The sequence below is a fragment of the Vigna unguiculata genome, chromosome 5 (genome assembly GCF_037176805.1).
Source record: "Vigna unguiculata cultivar grain cowpea cultivar isolate G323 ecotype 2 chromosome 5, ASM3717680v1, whole genome shotgun sequence".
Taxonomy (NCBI): domain Eukaryota; kingdom Viridiplantae; phylum Streptophyta; class Magnoliopsida; order Fabales; family Fabaceae; genus Vigna; species Vigna unguiculata.
In genome coordinates, this window is record NC_140796.1 from 50,877,577 (window position 1) to 50,891,850 (window position 14,274).

Consider the following 14,274-nt stretch of genomic DNA (forward strand, 5'->3'; position numbering starts at 1 on the left):
ATAATAACAGCTTCAAAAGTTATGTATACTAATAATACTATCTTATTAATTGATAGTTTTAAAAGTCAAATTTTCAAACTCTGTTCAAATTTAATGATTAATTTTACAATTTATTTCGATCGGACATGTGTTATTTTCTAGATTATTAAATTTATTTCCCACATATAGTGTGTGATGTCCTTTCTGAAATTCATTAGTTAAAAAAAAAGTCAAATTTATGGGTTTTGTCGGCATTATATCAAATTATTAAGTTGAATTTTAAATATAGCCACTTTTGAAACATCCATAATCCATGTTGTTAGCATGCAAGTTGTATTAAAACGACATTTCAACATGGCCAACTTGATTAAAATCGAGGTTTGACAAAACTAAACAACATTTTGGTTAATTAATTACAGACAGTGGATTTAACATAAAATCGTATATATATAATTAATTCTTTTAAAAAAATCATATTATGATATCATGTCATCGTATAATATGTATGTATACATATGTATTACTCGTCATCTCAATCCATTTTGTTGTTTACATGTTGTCGAAGTTGACTTTATATATGAAATAATAAAAATGAAAAAGTCTTAAGCAATAATAATTGGTTAATGAAAATTTCTTAGGTGTGTAATTGAAAGTTGTTGCAAATGATGGCAACACAAACTATAACTTACACACTCAACCTACCCTTTCAAGAGCTCTTAGAGTTTAAGAAGTATTGTAATTAGCATAAGCGTAGACCTTTTTTGTAATAATAATTATATAATCGCATATTCGCTGAATATAAGAGCTTTTCCATTTTTTATAAGAACTTGTGTTTATCATGTTAATGGTAAAGAGCTCTTTTTATCTTTTTAAGCATTCACTAACTACATGAACTTGATATTTTATTTATTTATTTAATTTGGAGACAGTGATTTTAAAAGATGAAAATATATGAATGTAATAATATTGATAATACTAGATCAATTTTATAAACCATTCTTGAAATATTATCAGTTATTTATGAATATTTAGATATTACTTACAAATTATTATTGTTTTTTAATAATTTATTTTAATTATATTGTTTGTAATAGTAATAACTTATATAATTCACCGATAACTTTATACGAGTCATCAAAGAATTCGTTAGTTGATTTTTTTTTTATAATAAATATGTATTTTGCATAGTTTATGAGAGAGTGTGGGGATATTTTAAAAATGGTTTTAATTGTGTCAACGGATAATCAATTTAAGTTGGAATACACACGGAATCTAATCCACAAGAATAAAATTGAAAGAAAAGAACTACACATTTGAAGTACCTAACTTATATATTTTACGCAATTTTTTTTTTCTATTGACAAATATTAATATATTATTTCTTTTCAGTTGAGTATTCATATCTACACCCTATCCCTTTCTTCGACTATTATAACCAGGCTAATGTTATATCTCCATGATTTGTGCAATTGAAATCTAATAAACTAAAAATCTAACACTAAATTTTCAATTAAGACTTTAAAAAAAATTAAAAACTAAATTACAATTCATATTGTTCCCATTATTCGGTCACAATTTTTAGTTTGCGATATTTTTTGCTTTATCGTTGACTGATTATAGTCTCCAGATTTAAGATAATTTGTAATTTTAGTTTAATATTTAGTTATGCATATATTCAATTGTTTACTTTTTAGTTAATCAAAATACTACTCAGCACCTTAAATTATTGTGTGAATTCTAGAATTCAATTGGATGAAAAAGTAAACTAAATATAACATATACAAATATTGATAACTGAATGGAAATTGTGTATTTGAAAAAATATAAGGATTAAAATATAACAAAAGAGGAAAAGAATAAAAAAATGGGTTCAAATATAAAAATAACTAAAGTTATAATGATTTAATTAAATTTTAAGTTTTTGATAAATTTTAATATTTTTAATTAAGTTTCTATTAATTGTTCAAATTTTGTATATTTTTTAATTAAATATATGTGATTTAATTTTTTTTACTGCGTGATATGGTTGCTATTTTAACTACTTATTCTGCATTTTTTTTAAATGTGAGATTTTTATGTTTAATGTAAAACGATATTAAATAACGAATAAATTTTATTACTCTAATTAAAAATATATTAGCCTCATATTTATAATTAAATCATAAAAACTTAATTCAAACACATAATGATTTTGAATGCAGATGTGAAACTTAATTAAGCCAATTGTATTTAGCATATTAAAATGGAAAATAAAAACGAAGCTGTAGAAAAAATGTAAAGGATGCAATTAGCATTTCCACCAGTAAACTGGAAATTTAAAGCCCATGTTAAAATCCGTGCAGTTGTAGGCTAAGAACATCAGCCCAATTTCATTCAGCCCATTCAGTGATTGGACTGGACGGTGGAGCCTGCTTCACTATTTGGACAGCAGCAATTGTTCAACGAAGGAGCCCACGTAAATTAACAATTGAAAACATAGATGTTTTTTTGCCAATACTAACAAAAGTTATTGTTCACACAAAAAATCTCCGAATTTTGTATAGATTCGAGAGAACTTAATTTCTTTACAAAATTTTGGAAATTTTGATCAACAGGTAATTCGTTGTTTTGATAATTAGTTTAATTAAAAATTTGAAATCCACAAAGAATTTATTATATAAAGTTTTGCAGAAAACATTCCTACAATATATATATATATATATATATATATATATATATATATATATATATATATATATATATATATAATATTTCTTATTTTATTAGAATGATTGCACAAATTAAATAAATCAATATAGATATTTTTTTAAATGTAAGGTAATAAATCAAAAGAGTGTCTAAAGGAAAGAGAACACATTCTACCCATAAAAGGAGTGATTTTAAATAATAATTATTTAAAATTAATCTATTATCTTTATGATGAAATGCAGGTATTTTAAATAAAGTATAAATAGCAATGTTGCTAGTAGTGGCTGTTGTTTTTTTCATGGTTATGCTGTGAGATAGCACAATACTCTTTGGTTGGATTTTGTTGATAGATTTAATTAAGTTCTGAGTTTTTTCTTTTTAACAAATCAGGGTATTTATAGTTGTATTTTTAATATTTTTTATTAAATATTTGAATTTTTTCAATTGAAGTTTTGTAATTTCATTTTTGTTAATTGAATGGTGTTGTTGTTGTTTTGTTTTTTTTATCTTGTTTTTGTTCTTACCTATTAAGAAATGTGAAAAATTTGCGATTAATAATATAAGATTTTAATTAATGTTAAATGACAATGTCTTTAATTGTTTTAATATTAAACTTGTGAAGATAAAAAATAAATGACGGAATAAGATAATTATGTCATTCAATTAATTAAAAAAACTAAAATAAATATGAAAACTTTAATCATCTAATAAACAAAAAATTAATAAAAATTCAATTAAGTATACACAAAAATTTAGACAATATTTAAAACTTTTCTTATTAACATATATTGATATGAATCTTGTTTTTACTTTTTCAGGAAAAAAAATACTCACATATTCAAAAGCTAAAAAAACATATGCACATATTACTTAATTATGTGAAACATTGTAAACATTACAAAATATTATTCAACACTCTTTGGTTGATGAAACTAAGTTATTAAATATTATGAAAAAAATAAAGATAAAATGAATGTATGTAAAAATAAACTTATATCTGCCTTCTGGTGGAAGATTTAAATTATTTGTATGATATTTAAAATAAAAAAAATACCTTAAAATATTTTTTAATTTGATTTTTAGTTTCTCTGAAAAAAAGAAACTGACCATTTTTAATCTTTTATTTATTTCTTTCCTTCAAATTCTTTCATTTATTTAGTGACTTATCCTCACTATAACCTCATCAATGAACCCCACAAAATAACTCACTTAAAAAATTGTATCAGGTTCATCCACCCCAATTTCTAAGCGAATTTATTTTTTTAATAAAAAATTTAAATAAAGAGCTTATATTTTTAAAATTTAAGTCATATTTATTAAATTATTTTTAATTTTATATATAACAATTTGGCACTTAAATAAATATAAACTATAATAAATGTATGTATTTTGAAAAGTAATATTACTTTTAAAATTAAAAATATTATATAATAAATATGTATGATACAGGTTGACTTACACTTGTAGACTGGTCCAACCCTTTTAGAATATGGATTAAATGGGTCGGATTAAAAATGGTCCCCTTCAATTTACACAACATTTTTTTTTTTAGTTTAATCTAACTCTTTTTATACATTTTTCATATATTTGTATTCAATCAAACTTATTTTAATAAGTATAGTCACTTTCATAAATGTACCATTTAGCTTTTCTTAATGTAATTTTTAATATCAATTTTGAATCTGACAATTTAATCGTCATAAAAGTATTATACTTAAAATATAGGGTACAAAAGATTACAATTCTTACTAGGCTGAATTATAGTTGTGTTCTTTACATTTTACTAAATACGTAATTTTCGTCTCCAATTTATTTTTTAAAAATTTTAGTATTTAGATTGTTTTTTTTCATGATTTTGATTTCTTAATTTGTTTTTCAGTTATTTTTTGAACTTATTATGTTCAGTTTAGTTGTTCTTAACTCGGACATGACCGTTACATTATGGTCATGGCTTCTCTATTATAAGATTAAGAAGTGTAGCTGCTGCATGTACTCGGTACCAAATATAATTTGGCAATGGTTTAATATATTCTTTTAATAAGAAAACTAAATAAATTTATAAATAATTAAAATTACGCAAGAAAAAAAAAGACTAAAATCGTGGATAATTGAAACTTAAGCGACAAAAATTGAAAAAGAAAAAGTATGATTTAAATTGTGGATTTTGTAAAATATAAAAACCAAAAGTACAAGTAAACCTCTTTTCTATTCAACTTAACAAAAAATATAATTTAACTTTTATTGTTATAGTAGAGATGGATCACATCTTGAATAATTTAGAAATATTAACTTTATTTTGTTTTTATTTTACTTTTAGAAGAAATTATAACTCGAATGAATACTATACGAAAACTGACCTGTCCAATGATCAAATCATTGAGAGTTTAATTTAAATAGTTTATCTAACAAATTTGATTAGTCTAATGACTAAAATTTTCAAAATTTCAATTGATTGAATTTCGCGCAACAAGAAATTTGTTCATTTAACCACTTTGTATGATTTAAAAATTCAAATAAATGTTGAAAGTTCCAAATCGACTAGAGATAAAGCCAATTTACAATGTATAAATCGGTGCAATCCTCATCTTACAAGTTGGTTTTATGAGGTTAAGTTAGGCTTAGAACTCACTTCTAACATAGTATCAAAATCATTGTTTTAAAAGAAAATTAAAGTCTATCTTAGCGAACTTTCTCTTGGACATTCTATTCTACCTGATATCGGACCGCTAACGAATTACCCACTAATTTCTTGTCCCATACACAAGATAAATGATTTTATGGAATTGAGTTACACTCAAAATTCATTTCTAACAACAAAATATAACAAGTGATCCAAAGGGTACAATAAGACTGTTTTTTTTATTTTTTATTTCATATGCCTAACATGAACTATTTTGTTTTAAAATATTAACTTAAACCAATTTTAACTCATTTGATGTATTATAACTTTTCACTGCTCAACATGAAAAAAATATTTGAATTTGTATTCATTTTTTTAAATAAAAATAATAGTCTCAAATATTTTTAAGCTTTTAATATCTTGTTTATTCAAAATAAAATAAAATTGTTTACAATAAACCAGAAATAAATGAATTATATTACAAGATGAAATATTATGACCATATTTCTAAAAATTTAAATTCAAGCTCAAACATTTGAAGTAAATTTGAATAACATAATTTTTACAAAAAAAAATCAAATATTATGACCACATAAACTTTAGGTCTATATGATCTACCTTAAGGTGCTATAAAAGCTTAACTATCCCTACCTGTTAAATCTTGTTTAAATTTAAAGTTAAGCTTCCAACTACTCATATCAAACAGGAAAGTTAAACCTATACATAAAAACTTTGATCAATATATACGTAAACATACTTTATGATCTTGGACTAAGGAAGATTTATCAATATTCTAAATACCTCAGGCAAGACCCTAAGTCTTCATACATATAAAACTTCCAAAATCAAAATGGAACTTGCTTTTAAACAGGTTTTGATAGAACAATCTTGTTCTTAAGGTAGATCGGAGTGTACAAAGGATAAACAACTATTTGAAAAATGTAGAAAAAACATAAAGAGAAAATGGTCTAAAAAGATATTATTTTTTTCTTAAAATATATGTTTAAATTGTTAATTTATTCTATTTATTATTAATTAATAAAATAGACGTGATTTTCAGTTTTTTTACATCGCTATTTTGAAAGAGTAGATGTTTTTTTTTTCTTTTGAGAGCATGATATTATTTTGAGGCTGATTAATTGATACAGTTTTGGGATGTTACGTAGTTGGTCGAAAAAGTCTGAAATATTAAAACTATTTTGTATCAAGATTCCCCAGAAATTGATTGTCAATAAGTGTCATAAACTGAATACATTTATTACCATGAAACATTATAACTATTTTGTATAATGATTCATCAATTCTATGTGACTAAGTTTGGTGTAGACATTTTACTAAATTTGTATAAAAATTAAATTTTGTATAAAGATTCCCATAAATTGAGTGTGAATAAGTGTAATAAAGTGAATAGATTTGTTAGTTTAGGTATACCATGAAACATTATAAGTATTATTCATGAATTGAATGAGTGAGTTTATAGATGGAAGCGAAGAGAGTCCTTTGAAGTGCATGTCTGCCCCATTTACACCTAGTAGTATGACATACACACTGTGAGTGACAGTGAGGGACCATATCATACCATAAAATGTACAATACACATAAACCATGGGGACCAAAATACCCCACTCACCACTACCCATTCCAACCAACATAAATACTCTTTTTCATTTCAACCTTTTCATTTTCCAACATTTTAAAAATAATGAAAATTTTTGACTATTAAATTTTGATAATCTCTACTTACAACATGATGTGACATTTTTTAAGTGATTTTAAAATATTAAGAATGAAAAAGTAAAAAAATAAAAAATCACTTTAAAGATGCTTCCGAAGATTGTATGAGAAAGTTGTTAAAGTTTAATAATAAAAAATCATTTTTCAAAATAATAACAATCGAACTACTTTATCTCACTGTTTTCTTGAACAATCAAACCCACCCTTCTTCAAACCATGCTTCATTCAAAATGGTTTAGATTAATCAGATTATGGAAATTTTATCCCCATCTTATGCTTAGCCGAATGACTTCTATTTAGGCATAAAACGGGTCCACTAATTGTATACCCTTTCCAACATGGTACAAAAAAAAAATTAACCTAGTCTAACATCTCTTTATGGGCCATGAGTAAAAAACAACCAACTTATAGAAATGAGGCTGAATTTTATGTTTTCATGTCCACCACCTTATAATTGTTCAAAGTTTAAGTTTGAATGACTTCACATTTTTGAATGATTTTGCCAAAGTCTTGTTTTGGACACATTCTAGTTGTTAGTATTATGTTGATGATGAAAGTTGAACCTAAAACCTTTTTAATCCACTTGAAAATTAGGAGAAATAAAGTTAATTTGGTGGTAAAATTTGAAAAAAGAGTAAGAGAAATTGTGGGTTCAATTGTTCTGACTAACCTTATCTATATTTTACCATTAAACTAATTTTATAACTCCTTTTGCTGTTATTAAATTATGTGATAACATATCATATAAATGATAAACTTAGAAAATTATGAAGGAAAAAATTACCATCATCAAACAATAGCAAATAAATTACCGATTTTAAAAGGAAAAATATAATAAAAAAGCTATTGTTGATTTGTAAGTTTTTTTCTTTTACTAAAGATAACATACAATTGTACTTTTTATATAAGAACAAATGAAAAATATGGTTTTAGATTTATTATACGGGAAAAAGAATTCAAGATTTGAAATAAGAATAAAGAACATCAACTATAAATAATTCTAAGACAAATAAAAAATCACTTTGATAATCCAAACATGGGCTAATTAGTGACAGAACAATATTACAATGTTTAACTCAATATGCGAAGATGTCCCTACGACTAGACATATATGTGAGTATGGTTAACAATGGATTGTTACTTTGTCTCAAAGTCTAACAGCAACATGCCAATGTATGGGGAACATGTAGTTATCTTGCTTTGTCGTTGTACATTTTTTTCTATGATTAAAATCTAAACATATCCTATTCTTATTTAGTACAAATACAATTTTTAAAAAACTAAAGTACCTAAACCAAATTCTTTTATAACTCTAACTGAATAAAACTAGTTTTTTTTTTCTTTTAATTTTATAAACAATATATTAAAAATATAATCCTGTTTGTAATTTATTTTTTCCAGAAGTTGAAGTTAGCAGTTCCCTATTTTATTTGCTGTTGCATTTGGAAAAATTAAATTGAGAGTAAGTGTTATCAGATATAAAAGACAGGTATTGAGGTTTGTAAAACTCAGGATGTAAAACTAAATAAACAGACATACACCAGCTATATAAAGTTTATAATCAAAATCTCACAAATGTAAGACAACTTTGCAATTTATAATTATTTTTACAAGCATCTGATATAAATTTTTACTATTTATAATTTTTTTCTTCACTCCTTTCTCGTATATGAAGTCATGAATTTGCTTCTGCATCATACATAGTATTGCAAAATAAAATAGTTACTGATTAATTGCACAGGCAAAGAAAAGTTATACAACACATTACTGTAATGGTTTAGGGTAAAAACAAAAGACAGTATTTCTCTTGGCAATTGCATGATTTAATTCAGTAACCCCAAACATTGATAAGATCAATAGAGGAAGAATATTTTTAAAAAACTTGGATAAATGGTTACCTTTTTATTTTAAAAATGTATAACAGACTCGTTCCCATCACAATTTCCTTACACCAATAACAAATAATTTATAATGAAAATATTATTAAATCCTTAAGCAATGCTTTTTGAGATACTAGCTAGTTAGGGAAATTCTAAATATCATTCAGACCAACTTCACAGTTTATTTTGATCATACATAGAACACTCTAAACTTTTATAATATAGTATTTTCTTAACACATTATTTTTTCTTGAACTCAAACAGTTGATATAGAACTTCATAATAATGTGGATGACTTTTACACACTGTGATATCATTCTGATTGAACTCTTTTTCTGTATGTGCTCGCTTCATTAGTTGTAACATCATTCATAGACTTATTTCTCTTGTCTCATGATTAATCTTTGTTGTACAGAAATAATTTCTCAACTTTTATGGCAAAAAGGAGACACTATGATCGTTAAACTGCCTGTATGTCAGTGAAAACCAAACAAAATAATGGCATTGTATCCTCCAGCAAGGGGAGAGAGAACACCAAGATCTGTATGCAGTACGAAGAAATAGGGCAAGATAGTGAAGAGAGTGTTTGGCATAATTTCAACAAGTGGAGAAAAATATGTGAACCAAGATTGGACAGCGATGCCAGCACACAAATTTCCATGATAACATCTTAAATATAGACTGAATTATCACTGTCATAAATATTCAACAATATTATATTATTCTGCAAAATTAAAACCTTCTTCTACTACTTAGATCTTTGACCAATAATAATGTGTATAATAAGAGAGGTGAATAATAATGGATCCATGGGGGGTGAAATATCTCTGCTGTTGATATTACTTACCAAGGGTTCAACCATTGTAGCGATTTCTGTGCATGCTAAACCCAAAACTTTGACATGAATCTAAGACAAAAGTCCGTGGTTGGACATAACCAAGTTCCAAGCCAGCTTCAATTTTCAGTGATCCTCATATGCAAGCCACTTGGAATAGAATGTCCATATTTATAATATATTTCATTAAATTCCTGCATATAATATTAAATGTGGTAATAAAAAGGACAAAATTTTAGACACGGGAACCCCACCCCCTATCCGAGAAAAACTACAACAATATCAGTAATTAAAAGCACAGGTTTATCAAGTTAACAAATCAAAATCTTATAATCTGGCACCACAAAAAACTGCAGGCTGAAGATGTTTATATATATATATATATATATATATATATATATATATATATATATATATATATATATATGTTCTGGTAAAAGTACATATAAGCGTTATAGGATTTGATGGATGGATCTGAATAACAGAAGCTGAATGAAAACTGATGATCAAATAAAAAACATGAGAAACATGAGATGGCGAACTAAAATCCAAATATTAATTTCTCTCTCTTACTCTCTGCATTATGTGTGTGTGTCTTTATTGGGTGTAGATTTGGATAAAGTGATGTTTGAATATATATTAAGAAACTGAAAAGACACCATTTCTCTTGCAGCATTCCTGTTGAAAAGGAATATTCATAGATCTGTGAAGTCAGCACATAAAGGACCTAACACTGAGCCGCTCCACTGAGAGCCTCCAAAATCCAAATAGCCAATATTCGATAACCTAGGACTGTCTGCAAATGAAAAAGGCCTAATTAGTGTAGAATAATAATATTTAAAAGACAAGAAGGGCATCCATAAACAAAAATTTAACACTGCAAATTGCAAACAGAAAAGATAGATGCATGAAAAAAGGCACCTGACAGCAACAGAAAGGAAAGCAGAAAGAGCCACATCTCCTTCTTGTTGTTATGCATCATGATCTCGTGGACAATGCCTGGAACTTTGAGCTGTGTATGTATATGTGTACATGTGTATATATGTGTATATATGTATATACCTACCCACTTTCTTTTTCTTTTCTTTTTTTTTATCTCCTCTCTTTGATTGAGGGGTCTCTACTTGCAGTACTTGTTCAACTTTTTAAAGTCGTTTATGGCTGATGCAGCATCATCAAGATTCTCACATCAAAAAGACGAGCGGTTAGATTGCATCACAGTCCCATCCACCTTCGTTTGCATGTGAATCTTGATGATGCTACATCCGCAAACAACGACTGTGAATCTGTCCATGCAACTATAGCTTCTGAAAAAGAGAGGAATGCACATACATAGACATGTGTATATATTTAGAAGCTATAAAGCATTATTACCACTTTTAGTGAAACGTATGTATGGCTAAAAAGCTCAATAGGTTACTCCAATAGTGAAGACCAGTTAATGTCACGGAAATTTGTCCATGGGGAAAACAAAATAAAAATAAATAAATAAATAAAAAAGGGTGAACAACATGAAACAGAGAGAAAGCAAGAGAGGGTAAAAAATAGAAAAGAAAGAGGGGACACGGAAAATTGAGATTTTATGTGGAATTTTAGCAGCAAGGCCACGAGGAGTCGCTGATGTGGCCTGTTCTAAGTGGTCGGTTTGTGTTTGCCACACGAGGCCAGTTGGGTACCCCGAATGGAATCTAACCACATGAACTCGATTCATACCTCAAGAACAAAAGAAAAGCCAAAACCCCAATTAAAATAAATAAATAAAACAAGAAAACAAGCAAATTCAACCACTACATAAAAACAACAAAAACGCTTACTTTCAGAACCTTCAACGATTGAACAAAACAAAAACATGCCGGATTCAAAGCCAAGTTAAGTATACTTTTACAAAGTACAGGTTTTTGCTGTGTCGATTAAAAAGAACCATACTTTCGCTTGGTGTAAAAGAGATTTAAAAGAAGAACCGTTGATGTAAAAATCAAAACCAAACAGTAATCCCTCGAAAAGGGAAAGACTCACGTACCTTGGCAAATCTATATAGGAAGGAGTAGTTTCTCAAAACATAAAAAGGGCACATCGAGATATTTCATATTTATATATGTAGCCTTGAAAAAGATTATAGATCAGAGTTAGAATCGGAAGGAGAACATATAAAAAAACATACACAGTATGCCCCAATAGATCTAAAGCTGAGAGGAAAAGTATGGAGAAAACGAAAGAAACAAAGGTGGGAAGAGAGAGAGAGAGAGAGAGTGAGAGAGAAAAGGAGAGAGAAGGAAGTATGTGTTGTTGAATGGTAACAGTGGAAGAAGGTTGGGGACTAATATATAGGGGGAGGAAGGTGTATCTGTGAGTGATGGATGAAAATATATATATTGGTAATGAAATTGGTGATTTGGTTTCTCAATATTCCGATTGGTTGGACTTAGCTGTATATAAGGTACTGTACCTGGTTTTATGTGGCTAAGAAGATACTCGTTCTAATCTCCCCCTAAACCCTAATTTCAATTCATTGGCGGAGGGATGACGCCACAAAAAAATAAACTCTTCAATTTTTCTTTCATTTCAAAATTATTTTTAAATTATAAGCTTAATCAAAATTTATCTTTCATCAATTATAATAATGTAATGTAGATCACACACAGTTTTCCTAAATAAATATTTATTATTCAAAATAAAAAGAAATTGGTTTTATAAGAGTGGGTGTGTTTGTTTATGATATAAACTTGACATAAAAAGCTACCATATTTATCACAATATGTTTTAAAGTTTATTTTTGTGACAGAGACTACTGAAGGATATAGTTTTCATCAGTTTTTAAGTTTGACTTTTTATAGAAATCAATAAAATTTAATATTTTTAAAAATAGATGCTTGCACAATTTTAATAGAGTAGAAAAAAAAAATTAAGGTACTAATGTTATATTTACTTTACATAAATGATCTATTAGATTTTTTTTTCTAGTCTAAATCTTAACGTTCTAATTACAATAAATTTTATAAATTTTTGAATTCAGCCTAGATTTTATTCCCGTCAGTCTATGTAAAACACGGTTATCAATTTATTTTCTTATTTATCAGGGATAAAAATTCCTTTATCACGCTTGATATTGGTTTTTAAAATTTTAATAATAAAAATTAATAAATGTATTGTTTTGTGATATAACGGTTACATTTACACTATTTTACCCCTTCATGTATTATTTATTTTATCATTTTAACAAATAAGAAATGTAAATGGTCATTTGATAATAAGATTAGTGTTATAGTAATAAATTGTAACACTATATCATGTATTAATATCAAATTTAAAATATATTTTTCTTCACATAATATATATATATATATATATATATATATATTTATTTATTTATTTATTTATATTCCGTTAAAGAGTGTAGACATGTAGGACATAATATATGGTTGCAGTCTTTATTTTTATTTAATGTTTTAAAGTGTGACAACTACATTCTACAAGATCTCAATTTCAGTCATTCAAAGGTAGTGTAAAACTTATTTATTCACATTCAAAACTTTTAAGATTTTCTTAAAATGACTTAAATTCAAATATGCATGAAACAAAAATTAGGTGTTATTTGGGTGATACTAAGTATGACCAGAAAAAAAGTGGCATTTGTGACATTAATGACATGTTTATAAACATAAAATAAACGCTATTAATTTTTTATGACTAAATTTATAATTTTATTATCATTATTATCATTATTTTTTATTATTAATGTATTCTATTTATAAAATATATGAGAGGGTCGTTATTACATAATGAAGTTTTTATCCAATCAAGTTTTGTTGAAAAGTGAGTTTTAATATGGGTTATTTTAAACAATGTATATTTACTTTATTTTTCATCCTTACTTTCACTTTTATTCTTACTTTACTTTTATATGTCCTCAATCATCATATTTATCGCTTTTGGTTCATATATTTTTTCTTCCTATAGTTCAAATTCACCATGGAATGGACATTCATCTTTTTTCTTTTTTCTCTTTTGTCCTTTTAACATATCAAATTTCACCTTAAATATATTTTAAACATATAGCAATGCATTTAAGACTACCTCTTCAAACTTTGAATTAGGTTGACAAATTTATATATTTGAACAACATTCATTGATTGTTAGTCCTAATAAGAGGTTGCAACCATACAACATTTTTTCTAATCTCCAATCCAAGACCTAGGATATGCAAAATAGATTGCTATTGACTCAAGTGATATTCATCTCAACCTAATAGTTTTACTAGCTTGTACGATAACAACTTTATTATTCATTTATGATTACAACTCTTAGCTATGTTTTTACCCTTCAAACACTTCTAACTTAATTGTTAATTGAATGTTATAGTTTTTCTAAAGAATAAAAATATATTGATTCTCCAAATCCAAGACTTCATGATTTTTCTCTTGAATAAATATGTTTTTTATTTGTGAGACGTGATATTGATTACAAATTACAAAGTATTTTAATTGAATCCATACCACTACAATAAAATTATAAAATAGTGACCAATTTTATGACAAAAT

The 14,274-nt window shown here is 26.3% G+C and overlaps 1 long non-coding RNA gene across 1 annotated transcript; it reads right to left on the bottom strand.

Annotated features, from left to right (window-relative positions):
- Window positions 1-9,541: 9,541 nt before the first annotated feature.
- Window positions 9,542-12,207, bottom strand: LOC146886528 (uncharacterized). Its single transcript, XR_014995047.1, has 2 exons — window positions 10,658-12,207; window positions 9,542-10,532 (listed from the first exon to the last, which is right to left on the bottom strand). It is a non-coding gene; the product is annotated as an uncharacterized LOC146886528 (long non-coding RNA).
- Window positions 12,208-14,274: the final 2,067 nt, after the last annotated feature.